At 38.3% G+C, this 13,915-nt stretch overlaps 1 protein-coding gene and 1 pseudogene across 2 annotated transcripts in view; one reads left to right on the forward strand and one right to left on the reverse strand.

The window, feature by feature from the left end:
- The window catches only part of LOC111333738 (endoribonuclease LACTB2), a 149,127-nt gene that overhangs the window by 96,565 nt on the left and 38,647 nt on the right, over nt 1-13,915 (reverse strand). The gene's annotated exons all lie outside the window — the stretch shown is intronic.
- On the forward strand, nt 190-4,209 carry LOC148737987 (cholesterol 24-hydroxylase-like; annotated as a pseudogene). The gene is made up of 4 exons (XR_015997446.1): nt 190-810; nt 1,496-1,827; nt 3,116-3,188; nt 3,309-4,209. The product of XR_015997446.1 is annotated as a cholesterol 24-hydroxylase-like (transcript).

A 13,915-nucleotide genomic window follows, 5' to 3' on the forward strand; every position in this document is an offset into this window, starting at 1 on the left:
TTTTTTTTTGTCTGCGTTTTATCATCTCAAAAGAGAGGAATCTTGGTCCTGTTATCTTTATAAATACAACCAGGGCTTCTAATATGCAGTGATAGACCCAGAGCTTTTTTTTGGTTGACTTTATTTCATTTTCAATGGTCTGAGATTACGAGAATAACTCTCCTCACCCTACTACTGTTGGCAAGGATTCTTTAGAAAACCAAAATGGCGTCCTTTTAGTTCGCTGTTCTTCATTAATCTTTATAACTTTGTGTATGACTGTATTTACCCTTGTTCTTTGCTTCGTGCTTTATCTGCAACATAAACACAAGACACTTGATCACATTCCAGGCCCTAAACGAGATGAATTTTTCCGAGGAAACATACAGACAATCGAACGCTTGAAAAACAGCATGGATTCACCAACGGCTTCGAAGTTTTTAAGTTTCTTTCCCAAGAGTACGGCCCTGTAATAATCGTCTGGATTTTTCACATCCCGTTTTTCTACGTTTCAGAACTTTAATAATCAAAGAAGTGCTGATAACCTCCAGTCTCCCCAAAGATGCTTGGTCTTATGATCAGCTCAGTTTCCTCTTCAAGGAGAGGTTTATGGGTAAAGGTCTTGTTTCCGAGACTGTTCTTGGAAAATCGAAATCCAAACGGCTGCCAATCAATCCTGCATTTCACAGGAAGTATTTAAAGGAGCTTATGGAACAGTTTAACTTGAGCTGTGATGTGTTTTTGACAAGACTGACTGGGTTAGCTGATGGTAAAACTGAAGTGAAAATGGCAGATGAATTTAACCGGATAACTTTGGATTTAATAGGGAAGGTAAGGGGTGTATTTCGCAGTTAAGATGCAACTGAATTTTTAGGATATGAATGACATTCAGGGGATAAAAATGCACTCACCACTCTACCCAATAACGAATAGTGAGGTATACTTTTTTTTATCTGTGCCCACCCGGAAATTAACAAGGGAATTAGAATTGGGGAAATTCACAGTTAAAAAGTTTTTACCTTATTTCCAAATGTAACTAAGATGGGTCTGTAATTGGCCACAGAATAGACTTTAATAGGGTAGCAGAACTGAGAGACCAGAAGCACATACACTGCACATACTGCACCCAGCAAAAATTGAATCAAGTACCCTCCCCCCATGGGAGGGCTGTCTACTGGTGCAGATACACAGGGGCTTCATTAATGTTTTCTGCAGGAGGGCAACTGGTTTTTACAGGCGAGAAAAACTCTTTGAACTGAACTTCTTTACTAGATTATAACTTTTCTCCAGACCGTCAAATCAGGTGGGCAAAACCGTCCTCACAACGGTCAATTTGCCCGGTGCCTGGCCCTTAATGAAACCCCTGAATACATTGTTATTTTTTCAGCCCATGGCTGACCCATCTAAAAAGTTTTTCTAGTCCACTCAGTATCTTTTTGGAGTTGCACCAATAACACTAGAGACCTTTCTGCATGATGATGTATAGTGTAAAGCTTGTACTTTCTCTCCTTTTCAGGTGGCATTTGGAATTGATCTAAATGCTGTCAATGATTCTGATTCCTTGTTCCCAGAAGCCATTAGAGTGTTTAGAGTGCTCCAATTTGGTGTTAATCCCATCCTCTTCATGCTATTGACTTCACAATCTATGGCTATCAAAACACTGTTGTGGCAGCAGTTCATTTTTTACAGGATACTGGCAAGAAGATTATAGATGAGAGAAGAAAGGCAGTATTGAATGGCGATGATGTTCCATCAGATATTCTCACCTATATCCTGAAGTCAGCTCCTGAAGACACTCAGTTGGACTATGAAGAGATGTTGGATCATTTTCTCGCATTTTTATTGCAGGTACAACATGTACTAACAATACCATAACCAGTGCTCATTAAATTAGGAAAAATCCAGATCGCCCTTATGGCAATTGCCAGACAACCAAGCCCCTGACTTTGGTTGCCCTGATGAGAACTTGGTTGCGCTCATGCATGGTCTCGAGCCCTTCGGCTACTTGTCAGTGGTTATTTGTGAGAGATTAAGAGCGGGTATCTCGCATGCAGTATCAAAAGAATTGATACTCTACGCTAGTATTGATAATTTTCGATCTGACCTTGGTATCGTTGGTATCATATATTTGGTATCAGTATCAGCCCATCCTTACTTATTGAATGGAGCAAACGGCTTTAATTAATTATCACAACCTTCCGGGGTGGATCCATCCATTAGTATCAGGGATAAACCTCACATTTTAGGCTATTTTCATCTCTCAAGTTTATAGCTTCTGCGCTTTATTCTGTTAGGCATCAAAGTAAAGTAAGTACTTCAATTTTTTCCTGGGTTGTCTGGCGAATTCTTCTGGGGCAACCTGTCCTTTATTTACCCTAAAATCTGTTTGCCTGAATGAATGAATGAAGTTTTAGTAGTCTCAGGCAACCGGGCAACCGCTAATTTCGAGCACTGCATAACATGTACAATGTAGGAAATGCTTGTTTGCTATGACACAGTTTGAAATTAAAATGATGCGTGGAACAGCTTTTGAAATCAAATAATGTAATAAAAATCAAAAGCTTGTTCCAGTGTCCTCTTAAGCAGTTTTGTACTCAATATATTAGCCAAAATCCTCAAAAGTCTCTTGGTAATTTTATGATCTTTCTTACTTTTTACTAAACATGATGCTTGCAAAATTGCTGACCATAGCCATATACAGGACAACACACTGTCACCCGTTAATTAACTCAGTGGAAGGCCCAGCTTACCAAGACTCCTCTCAGTGACAGAACCTTGGACAGCCAATGTCATGTGTCTAGGGATCTGTTCACTGCAAAAAAGTCAATTTTTTCCCCTCCCACACTTAAAACTTAACTACATTTTGTGAGCTAATTTAACATGAATTAAAATTTCAAAGCTGACATGTCATGGAAAAGCACAGTAACAACTATAATTTCCTCTCTACTTTAGTTACATTTATCATATATAGTAATCTATCTCAAGGCATCGCGTCCCATTCAAGAGGAAGAAAACCCAGAAAATATTTGGTGCACAGGTAGTTTCATGCAACTGAATACAGATCAAGGTTACAACTAAAACAATCTAAAATGAAATTTAACTGCAAATTGTTCAATATTTTCATTCATTTTCTTAGGTGATGAAACCACTTCAGCAGCTTTGTCCTTTATGTTGGCTGAAACAGCAAAGAATCCTGAAGTTGAGAACAAGTGAGTTAAGTATTACACAGACCTCTTCTCCATCTAGTACACATTCATCATACCACTACATTTCAACAATTTCTACATTGTGTAATAATCAGGGATAAAATCCTTTCAAATTTGTTACAGGTTAGTGCAAGAGGTTGATGATATCTTTGGTTCTCGTCAGCATGTTTCATACGATGACCACGGCAAACTAAGTTATACAGGTCTTGCCATGAAAGAAACGCTTTGGCTTCACCCCAGCATCCCTGGTTTCACCTGAGTAACGGATAAGAATTGTGAATTACGAGGGCACAGAATACCAGCAGGAATATTGATAAATATTGGTGTGTTTACTTTACACAACAGCCCCAAGTACTACAAGTACAGCACGACCCCGAGGGATTCAATCCTGAGTGATTTTCAACCTTAAATGATGAAAATAAAGTAGGACATTGACAATTTTACTACATTCCTTTCTCACTTGGCCCACAACACTGTATCAGTCAGGCTATTGCTGAATTTGAGTTCAAGGTACTCATGTCACGGTTTCTGAAGTTGTTCAAGCTTAAGCTAGTTCCTGGACAGGATTTGAACTATGAGGAACCCAATCACCAAAGGACAAGATTCGTTGCACTTTGCAGTCATTGTTGTTAACTTAATACTGTTAGCACGTACGTTTGATTTAGGCAATTGAAAATATAATTCTAATAAGGAACTTAAGCACTAAGGACAAGAAATGCAGAGGAATTAAATATTAGTAAATAAAAAATTAATGTATATTATAAGCTGCAATTTTGCAAATGGCTGTGTGCCTTTACAGTCTCTTGCATCACCACACCTCAACCTCAGCGTAACTTATGTGAGCAGCTTGAGTTCCAAATGGAAACATAAATAATTTGCTGCTTGCGTTTCAGTTATCAGCCCATGCAAATGTAGTTGATTTCATGTTCTTGCTGCTGTGTAGAGGGAAGCCAAGAAATGTACAAAGTTTGAAAATGCATAAGCCGAGCAATTTTTCTGCTCATCAAATCTTTTGTTTCACCTCCTTGTTACTGTGACTGTTGTTATCTGTTTAACAGTGGCGGATCAAGGGGGAAGGTCCGGGGGGTCTGGACCCCCCTTCCCTATCAAACCTGACGCTTACAACTTTGAGACAGGATCGTATATCACTTTTAACTGGCTGATTTTTTTAAAATTAATCCAAATAAACGGTAAGCGGCCAAGGAAATATAACGTGCAACCGCGACTGGTGGGACGGGGTGTGAGGGAGAAGTAATTTGCCTCAAAGAGTCCAACAGTCCTTTCTGAACCAAAGTTTGGAACCCCCCAATCAAAATTTCCTGGATCCGCCTCTGTTTAAGCATAGTTAGTAGAGGTTTAAGGTCCTTAATAGGGAGTTTAAGCAAATCGCTACGGCTGGCGCTGCTACGGCTACCGGAAGTAAAATTGTCCAGAAACGAGTCATTGCGCATGTCAGTGGTTCCCATCCAGCCGTAGCGGGAAATCCTTCTACGCGAGTGGGAAGGTTTCGGCGTAGTCTGTGGTACGTGAACTTATCTCGCTTCTTTCTTCGCTTTATACATTCTCCTGAGCAATTTTAACTATTGAAATACACTTAACATCTTTAAAAATAGCTTATCGGGAATATTTATCAAGCTTGCTGTCCCTTACCGAGTGAATCTGCCTTTATTTTTGCGGCCGGGTTTGTCGAAGGATCGAAGCAGTGTGCACATGGAGAACGCAGCGAACGCAAAGTGAAATGCGTAGGTAGAAAGTCTAACTTTTCCTTTTCAGACCTCAAAGACTACTTGAAATTCAAATAGCTGAAGCCAAGGAATGACGAGGGTTATGAGGGACCGTGTAGAAACTTTGCTTTGGAGTTTATAAGCTCCAAACTGGCAATTTTACAACACGTAAGTTCAAATATTTTAATTCATTCATTCACTGTGCACAGGATCGCTTACAATTTTTTTTTCCAAATGTTGGAATCCCTCGTCCCTTTCAACGAAGTCATTTTGAGTTTTTAGACGTGCAATAAACTACCGCGAAGACGCTTAATTTATTGGTTTTACAGTTCTCAGCCGTACTAGGTTTGTAGTTCGCGTTGCTTAAAGTTGGATTTTGGCGGGCTACGGCGACGTACTCTCCCCAAGCCTCGTCAACCACGATAGCCGTAGCAGCGCCAGCCGTAGTGATTTGCTTAAACTCCCTAATACTGGGTTAGTGCAGTTCATAAAAATCCCCTGACAGTCATGAAATTCTTTCAGACTTTTCACGCAACTAAACTCTAGGAAGATGAGTGCTCGTCAGGAATATAATGGTTAGGAATTTTAAAATTTCAAAAGAGTACCAATCTCGTGTTAGTGAAATGTACACTAATTTTGTTATTGTACTTATATTTTACATGTCCATATACACCCGCTGCTTTTAGTTTGACTGGAGCATTCAAGTTTTTATTTATATGGAATCCAAAGTCTGCGCGCGTTTTAATTTCCCTAACCCATTAACTCCCAGAAGTGATTAACATGTAAATTTTCACGTTTGATGTGCGATCCTCGCAGTAGATAGCGCTATTTATAGACCACTTTCATAAATGGCTGCTGGATTAATATTCTTTTGTTCAAATTTAAATTTGCCTAGGTGGCCTCGTTCTCCAGTACAAAATTCAAAAGAATACATTATCTCAAGCGAGGCCACCCAGGCAAATTTACATTTAAACAAAAGAATATTAATCCGGCAGCCATTTATGAAAGTGGTCTATGAGACCTGAAAAAAATCAGGCCTGTACGGGACTCCAGTTCAAAATATATGAACTTCATATATTCATTGCATCTCATTTATCACTTTCACGGGTTTATTACGAATCAACTTAACGGCCTGCTCCCAGTTGGCTTGTTAGCTCAATTGGTAGAGCGCTGCACTAGTATCGCAGAGGTCAGTGGTTCGAGTCCCGTACAAGCCTGATTTTTAAGATATTTGTAACATATTTGCTAAATAAAGGTGAAAAAAACGCCATTTCGCAAAATAGTAATTCTGTCAAAATTACTACTTTGCGAAACGAGTTTCTATTATGGTCAATGAATTGAGAGGTGACCAGGCCCTTAGAAAGATTGATCATTTTATTAGTGGACATATTTTGTTTCGGACGAAGAGGACATATTTGCTAATTAAAGGCGAAAAAACGCCATTTCGCAAAATAGTAATCCTGTCAAAATTACTACTTTGCGAAACGAGTTTTATTTTGGTCAATAAAATGAGAGGTGACCAGGCTCTTAGAAATATTGATCATTCTATTAGTGGACACATTTTGTTTCGGACGAGGAGGACATATTTGCTAAATAAAAGCGAAAAAACGCCATTTCGCAAAATAGTAATTCTGTCAAAATTACTACTTTGCGAAACGAGTTCTGTTATGGTCAATACAATGAGAGGTGACCAGGCTCTTAGAAATATTGATCATTTCATTGGTGGAAACATTCTGTTTCGGACGAAGAGGACATATTTGCTAAATAAAGGCGAAAAAACGCCATTTCGCAAAATAGTAATTCTGTCAAAATTACTACTTTGCGAAACGAGTTCTGTTATGGTCAATAAAATGCGAGGTGACCAGGCTCTTAGAAACATTGATCATTTTATTGGTGGAAACATTTTGTCTCGGACGAAGAGGACATATTTGGCGAATAAAGGTAAAAAAAAAGCCATTTCGAAAAATGGTAATTCTGTCAAAATTACTACTTTGCGAAACGAATTCTACTATGGTCAATAAAATGAGAGGTGACCAGGCTCTTAGAAATATTGATCATTTTATTAGTGAAAACATTTTGTTTCGGACGAAGAGGACATATTTGCTAAATAAAGGCGAAAAAACGCCATTTCGCAAAATTTCGTTTCGTTTCGTTTCGTTTCGCAAAATAGTAAAATTTCGTTTCGTTTCGTTTCGTTTCGCAAAATAGTATACGCCCAGCAGAAGCGCATGATGAGCACGTGACAGAGCTAGATTACGTGCTTTATATAATTTTAGCTCTTGTCAACATCAAACCAGCCAAAATTTCCTCGAAAATGAAGCGAAGTGTGAAACAAAGCCATAGGTGAAAGAGAAAAAAAAAATACAAAATGCCTACGATTCTCCTGTATTTCTAAAGATTGCGGCAGCAGTTTTGATTTCGCGACATTCACGATCTATAATGATAGCAACGGTAATGTAGTTGCCGGTGACATAACAGCATTTTTATCTGTTTCGAAACCATGACATGTTCATCGCACGCAGTCATGTTATCATTTATATCTTCACATGTAAAGATGTCAATGTTGTCACCACAACCAGATTTATCAACATGACGGTTTTCTTTTCCATGCAAAGATTTTGTTTACATCTGCGGACGCTTTTAAGACTGAGCTTGATATTTTTTTAAAGAAAATAGTCCCTGCAATAAGAAACTGTTAAATTTTTTATGTCCAAAGTTAGTGGTTTTCGGACGACCTGAGTTTTCGATGCAGTAGATCTTGTACGTGATCAGTATGCGGCAGAAGTGCGTGATCAGCGCGTGACAGAGCTAGATGACGTGTTACATTCAATTATAGTTCCTTGCAAAATGATAACCAGCCAATATTTCTCGAAAATTAAACAAAGCCTGAGGTTAAAAACGTGAAAAAATTACGAAATACCTACGTCTCTACTCTATATCTGAAAATCGCGGCAACAGTTTTGATTTTGCAGCATTCACTATCTATAGTTATGATAACGCTAATGTAGTTGTCGGTGAAATACCAGCAATTTTTTCTGTTTTGAAACCATGACATCTTCATCGCACGCAGTTAGGGTACCATTTATATCTTCACATGTAAAGATGTCAATGTCGTAACCACAACCAGATTTATCAACAGGACGGTTTTACTTTCTATGCAAAGATTTTGTTTACATCAAAAGGATGTTCTAAGGCTGAACTTGATGTGTTTTAGAGGAAATAGTCCTTGTAATGAGAAATTGTTGAATTTTTTATGTCCAAAGTCAAAGTGGTTTTCGGGCGACCTGAGCTTTCGATGCAGTAGATCTCTGAATTCAGTTCTATTGGGAGTTAAAGCTTTAACTCAGGCTCTACGTGATCAGTAGGTGGCAGAAGCGCGTGATCAGCGCGTGACAGAGCTGGATGACGTCTTACATTTAATTATAGTTCCTTGCAAGATCAAAACCAGCCAGTATTTCTCGAAAATGAAGCGAAGTTTGAAACAAAACTTGAGGTTAAAAAACGTGAAAAAAATTACGAAATGCCTTCGTCTCTTAGCGGAAGTCTAACGACCACCTCAAAGAAAAAAAAAAAATAGAATAATAACCAGAGGGCTACAAAAAAAAAAAAAAATATTAAGTGGGAAGTTTATGTTATTGAACCATACTCAGGATTAATGAAAATGAAAAGCTGAAAAATGTTACGTCGCTCAGTTCTAACTCGGCGTAAAAATAGTGAAACAGTGTAATCATAAAAAAGAATCATGTACCACGAAATAAACAAATGATACGAGATTTTCTGTTTCGAGTTCGATATTCAGCTTCCTCGTTACTGCTGGTGTGAGCAAGTACACTGTTCTGTTATACACTTGTGGGACAAATCCCCATATCACAGGAGTTAAGGTGAGAACTTAATGAGTCAGTGAATGAGATAAGAGGTTATTGACTAGATATACAAATATAAATGATTTGGATCATAAGACGAACGAATGAGAAAAATATCGATCTTAGTTACTCGTGACGAACGTGGGAGAGAGAAAAACATCGTCTTTCTTCTCGAGAGTTCGAGTCTTAGGTATTCGGATTGTACGATCTGAAGCTCTCCCACATGTAGCTAAAATGACAGAATTATTTCTCGATGCTGACATTAAGAATATAATAACAGACCTTGAATTAGCTGAATTTTTCTAGCCATGAGGATCTATAGAGCTACAACATTACTGTTTCCAGTATCATGTGCACCGCTTGTCTTATATGAACCATAATATATGGCCTCCCTTGCTGCATCCCAGCCGCAGCAAAAGCTCCGGGGATCAACGAGAGAAAGAGAGAGAGAGGTGCTTAGATTTCTTCTTCATGGTCCCAGCCTACAACTGGTTCAGTAACACCAAAGGTTTCTAAACACAAACACAAATAACAAAACACTTGAATACGCTCAGCGGAAATGATTTTAATCTCTTTTTCCTTCAGTTACAACAAGAGGTCAAGTATCCTTCTTGGAAAAGAGCTTTATTGGAGTTTAATTTCAGCACTCTTTGGGTAAGGAAAGATATTGAAGTAGTATATTAAATTCGAGAATTGTGAGAAAAATATACTCAAAGACCACTTTATTGTTGATAGGATGTTGTTCAGCTTTACGTCTTCCTCCGGGGATGAACATGTGTAGATCGTTCTCACAGAGTAGATATCAATGCAATTGATTCAGTAAAAAGAAAATTGTGATCGTTGAGAGCCGAGAAAGTTTTCTCTTATGCGAAGTATTTTGATGTAGCACCAAATTCTCTTTCCAGGCGGGAGGTAGTCACCGAATGAAACCATCGGATAGATGGACGTCCATTTAATCTTATTTTAATTTAATTTAATTCATTCCATTTTCACTGCATTAATTTGCAGTGGGGAACGACTAGAAGAAAATATACGAACCATTCGAGCTAGTCCACCTTCCCACCCAATCCACCCCAAGGGAAGACATCCATCACACAGTAATCTCGTGTGTGGGAAACTAACGTCTCCTACCCCAACCCTGCAGGAGACGGGACTTCCATTGATTCGTCCCTATCCGAGACGACTAGAGTATCTAACCATTTCTTGATGTTATAGAAAGGTAGCAAATTTTTCTCAATTATTTTAAGACCTTGAGTGTTGGTCCGGCCGGGGCTCGAACCCTCGACCTCCCGCACAACAGTCCAGCGCACTATCCATCGGGCTAACTGGGCAGGAATCGATTACATACGAACAAAGCCATATTTTTGGTTTTGCAAATCAGCATCATTCTCGTGTTCGGAGAACAGATTTTATCATTCCAAAACTGACTGTAATGGGATGAGATCTATAGCGTCATTAAATTTCACTGGAGACTTTTCACTTTTGACTGCAAACATATTTAGTGTCGAGTTCGCGGGAGTTATTGACAAGAAAAACGTTCACCTTTATTAATTTTAGAACATTTATGAAGTTGTAATGATGAAAGAGAAAAATGAAAATCAGAAAAAAACGTGGCGCATTTTCATGGAAAGACGATAGAAAGATATCTTTCATGTAAACTGCACTGATGGCTGCTGACACGTCACTCTTCTTTCGCGCCACTTTGTCAGGTTGATCAAAAAATTGCAAATTTTCATTCCTTGACAAAGTCGCCTTTCTTATCGGGAAAGGCCTATCGTGCTTACATAGTAAACAAAATAATACATGGTGGCTTGTGGATATGGAATTGCTCACTCTTAATCATCTCGATATCTCACGAGAGAGCGGAGCGAACGAGTGATATATCGAGTTAATTACTCCAAGAGAAATTGTATTGGTGAAATATAACTCGCGGTATGAATTCATCCTTTTCGACTCAGTGTACGTCCTGCTCTGGGGAGAAAAAGAATTTCACGGATTTCAAGTGTTTTCCGCTGAAAGGGAAATAGCTGAATTTTCATCGCACAATGAATCAGTCGTCATGCAGAAAAATGTAAACAAATCATAAAGATAAAAAATAGGAAACAACAAAAAACCACAATAACTTTCTTAGGGTAAAACAGCGATTTCGATCACGAAAACAAAGTCTGCGCACGTTTTAATTTCCTTAAACCTTTAACTTCCAGAATTGATTAACATGTAAATTCTCCCTGCAATATCCATACATTATCCAGCAAACAGGTAGTGAGAATACTCAAACTTATCAGGTAAAACTTGTTATCAACAACAACAATTTAACATTTATATAGCGCAAACTATTATATAGATAATCAGTCGCGCTTTACAATCAGTTAAGGTGAGATCGGACGTCACTATGCAGCCACTTCAGTCCATGTATTGATCTCACCTTCCCTCCCCAATTCACCCTAGATTAGACACTACACAAAGATAGACCACAACACCGGGCACTATGTGCCCTACTCTTTACGAAGAGTGTGTGGGTTCTTTAACGTCCCACAATTTTTATCACATGTAAGGGCTTGTGAGACGGGACCTCCATTTATCGTCCCTATCCGAGAAGACTAGAAAGTCTAACCATTTACAGATATTATTACAAAGGCAGCACTTTCTTCTCAGTTATTTAAAGACCCTGAGTGTTGATCCGGCCGGAGTCGAACTCTCGACCTCCCGCACAACAGTCCAGCGCTATACCAATTGAGCTAACCGGGAGGCGGTTATCTTGATCTAAAACCAAATTGGCGCCACTAACTTAAAAGGAAGCATGTAGCAGCAAGAGGGGAGAATTAACAATCAGATCTTGGGAGTTAAAGCTTTAACTGCATGTGATCAGTATGCGGCAGAAGCGCGTGATGAGCACGTGAGAGAACTAGATTGCGCGCTTATTTGATATTTAGCTCTGTTCAACATCAAAACCAGCCAATATATCTCAAAAATGAAGTGAAGTGTGAAACAAAGCCTTAGGTTGAAAAGAGAAAAATATACAAAATGCCTTCGTTTCTGCTGAATGTCTAAAGATCGCGGCAACAGTTTTGATTTCCCGACATTCACGATCTATAATGATAATAGCGGTAATGTTTTTTTCTGTGCATACCAGCATTTTTTTCTGTTTCGAAACCATGACATCTTCATCGCACGCAGTAAGGGTACCAATTGTACTTTCACCCGTAAATATGTTAATGTCGTCAACACAATCAGATTTATCAAAATGACGGTTTTACTTTCCATGCAAAGACTTTTTTACATCTACGGACGTTTCTAAGACTGAACTGAACATGTTTTAAAGGAAGTAGTCCCTGTAATGAAAAACTGTTGAATTTCTATGTCCAAAGAAGTTGAAGTGGTTTTCGGGGACCTGAGTTTTCGATGCAGCAGATCTCTGTATTAATTCTTTGATAATGTGTTTCAAAATTGTCTTTGATTCAAATTTGCAATCATCAATGTTGAAAGTGTCATGTATAAAAATTATGTAACGAAAGAAAACATATTTCAAGCTCCATCGTGACAGATGTAAAAAGAATTTTTAAAAACATTGCCCATCTCTCATATCATTTAAAACAACAGAATTAATTTCTCAATGCTGACATTAAGAATATATTAATGCACCTTGAAGTAGCTGACTTTTTTGTCCACGAGGATCTATGAAATGCAACATTACTGATTCCAGTGTCATGCGCACTGCTTGTCTTACATGAACCATAATATATGAACTCCCTTACTGCATCTTAACACGAGAAAAAAAAGGTGGATGAAAGAGAGAGAGGGACTTAAAATCCATTTTCAAGTGGTTCAATGACAATTTATTCATAAAAACTCCTGTAAGATACACCGAGGGTTTCTACACACACACAGATAAAAAAAAATTAAACACTTGAATAACTTCAGCGGTAACGATTTTTTAAATCTCTTTTCCTTTAGTTACGACGCGAAGTCAAGTATCCTTGGCAAAAGAGTTTTATTGGAGTTTAATTGCGGCACTCTTTGGGTAAGGAAAGAAAGTGAAGTAATATAGGGCATGTTCTAATCAAAAATCGGAAAATTGTGCAAAAAAGTATACAAAAAGGCTACTATATTGTGGATAGGATGTTTTTTTGCTTTACGTTTCCCTCCGGTGATGAACATGTGTAGGTTGTTCTCACAGATTAGAAATCAATGCAACTGATTCCACCAACAAAAAAATTGTGATCGTTGAGAACCTAGAAAGTTACCTCTTAAGGGAAGTATTTTGATGTCACACCAAATTCTCCTTCCATGTGAGAGGTAACCAGCGAATGAACATAAATAATATTGATGTCCGTTCAATCTTTCTTGGGACTCGATTACGAACGAAAAAAACCAAATTTTTAATTATGCAAATCAAAATCATTCTCATAATCGGAGAGAACAGATTTTATCATTCTAAACCTGATTGCATTGGCATGAGATCTATAGCGCCACTGAATTTCACCGGAGACTTTTCACTTTTGGCTGCAAACATATTTGGTGCGACATCGGCGGGAGTTATTGATGAGAAAAAAGTTCACCTTTATCATTTTAGAAGATTTATAACGTTGTAACGGTGAAAGCGAAAATTGAAAATTTGGAAAAAAAGTAATGCATTTTCATGGAAAGATGATGGAAAAATATCTTTCATGTAAGCTGCATTGATTGATATCGCCAATCAGCTGCTGACGCGTCACTCGCCTTTCGCGCCACTTTGTCAGGTTGATCAATGAATTGCAAATTTTCATTCCTTGATAAAGTCGCCATTCATACATAGTAAACAAAATAATAAAGGCTGATAGTTTCGAAAGAAACTGTTTGGGGGTGCGTCGGTGGGAGTAACGAAATAATTTGGATATATCAACAAAGTTGAAGTAGTAAATTGGCCACCGTAACGATTACAAATGCTGACGTTTCGAGCGTTAGCCCATCGTCGGAGCGAATAGAGGAATTGTGGGTTGTGTGTGCTTTTAAAGGCAGAGAATGGAACTACGTTATTGGTGGGAACATGGCAACGAGAAAAACAAGAATAAATTAGTGGAATGGAAAGCTTTCGTTGATCCTTGTGGGATTTAGACTTGCGGTTTGAAAGATGAGCTTTTGTTCAAGATTTTTACGGCTTTCC

This window comes from Stylophora pistillata, chromosome 2, assembly GCF_964205215.1.
Source record: "Stylophora pistillata chromosome 2, jaStyPist1.2, whole genome shotgun sequence".
Classification (NCBI taxonomy): Eukaryota; Metazoa; Cnidaria; class Anthozoa; order Scleractinia; family Pocilloporidae; genus Stylophora; species Stylophora pistillata.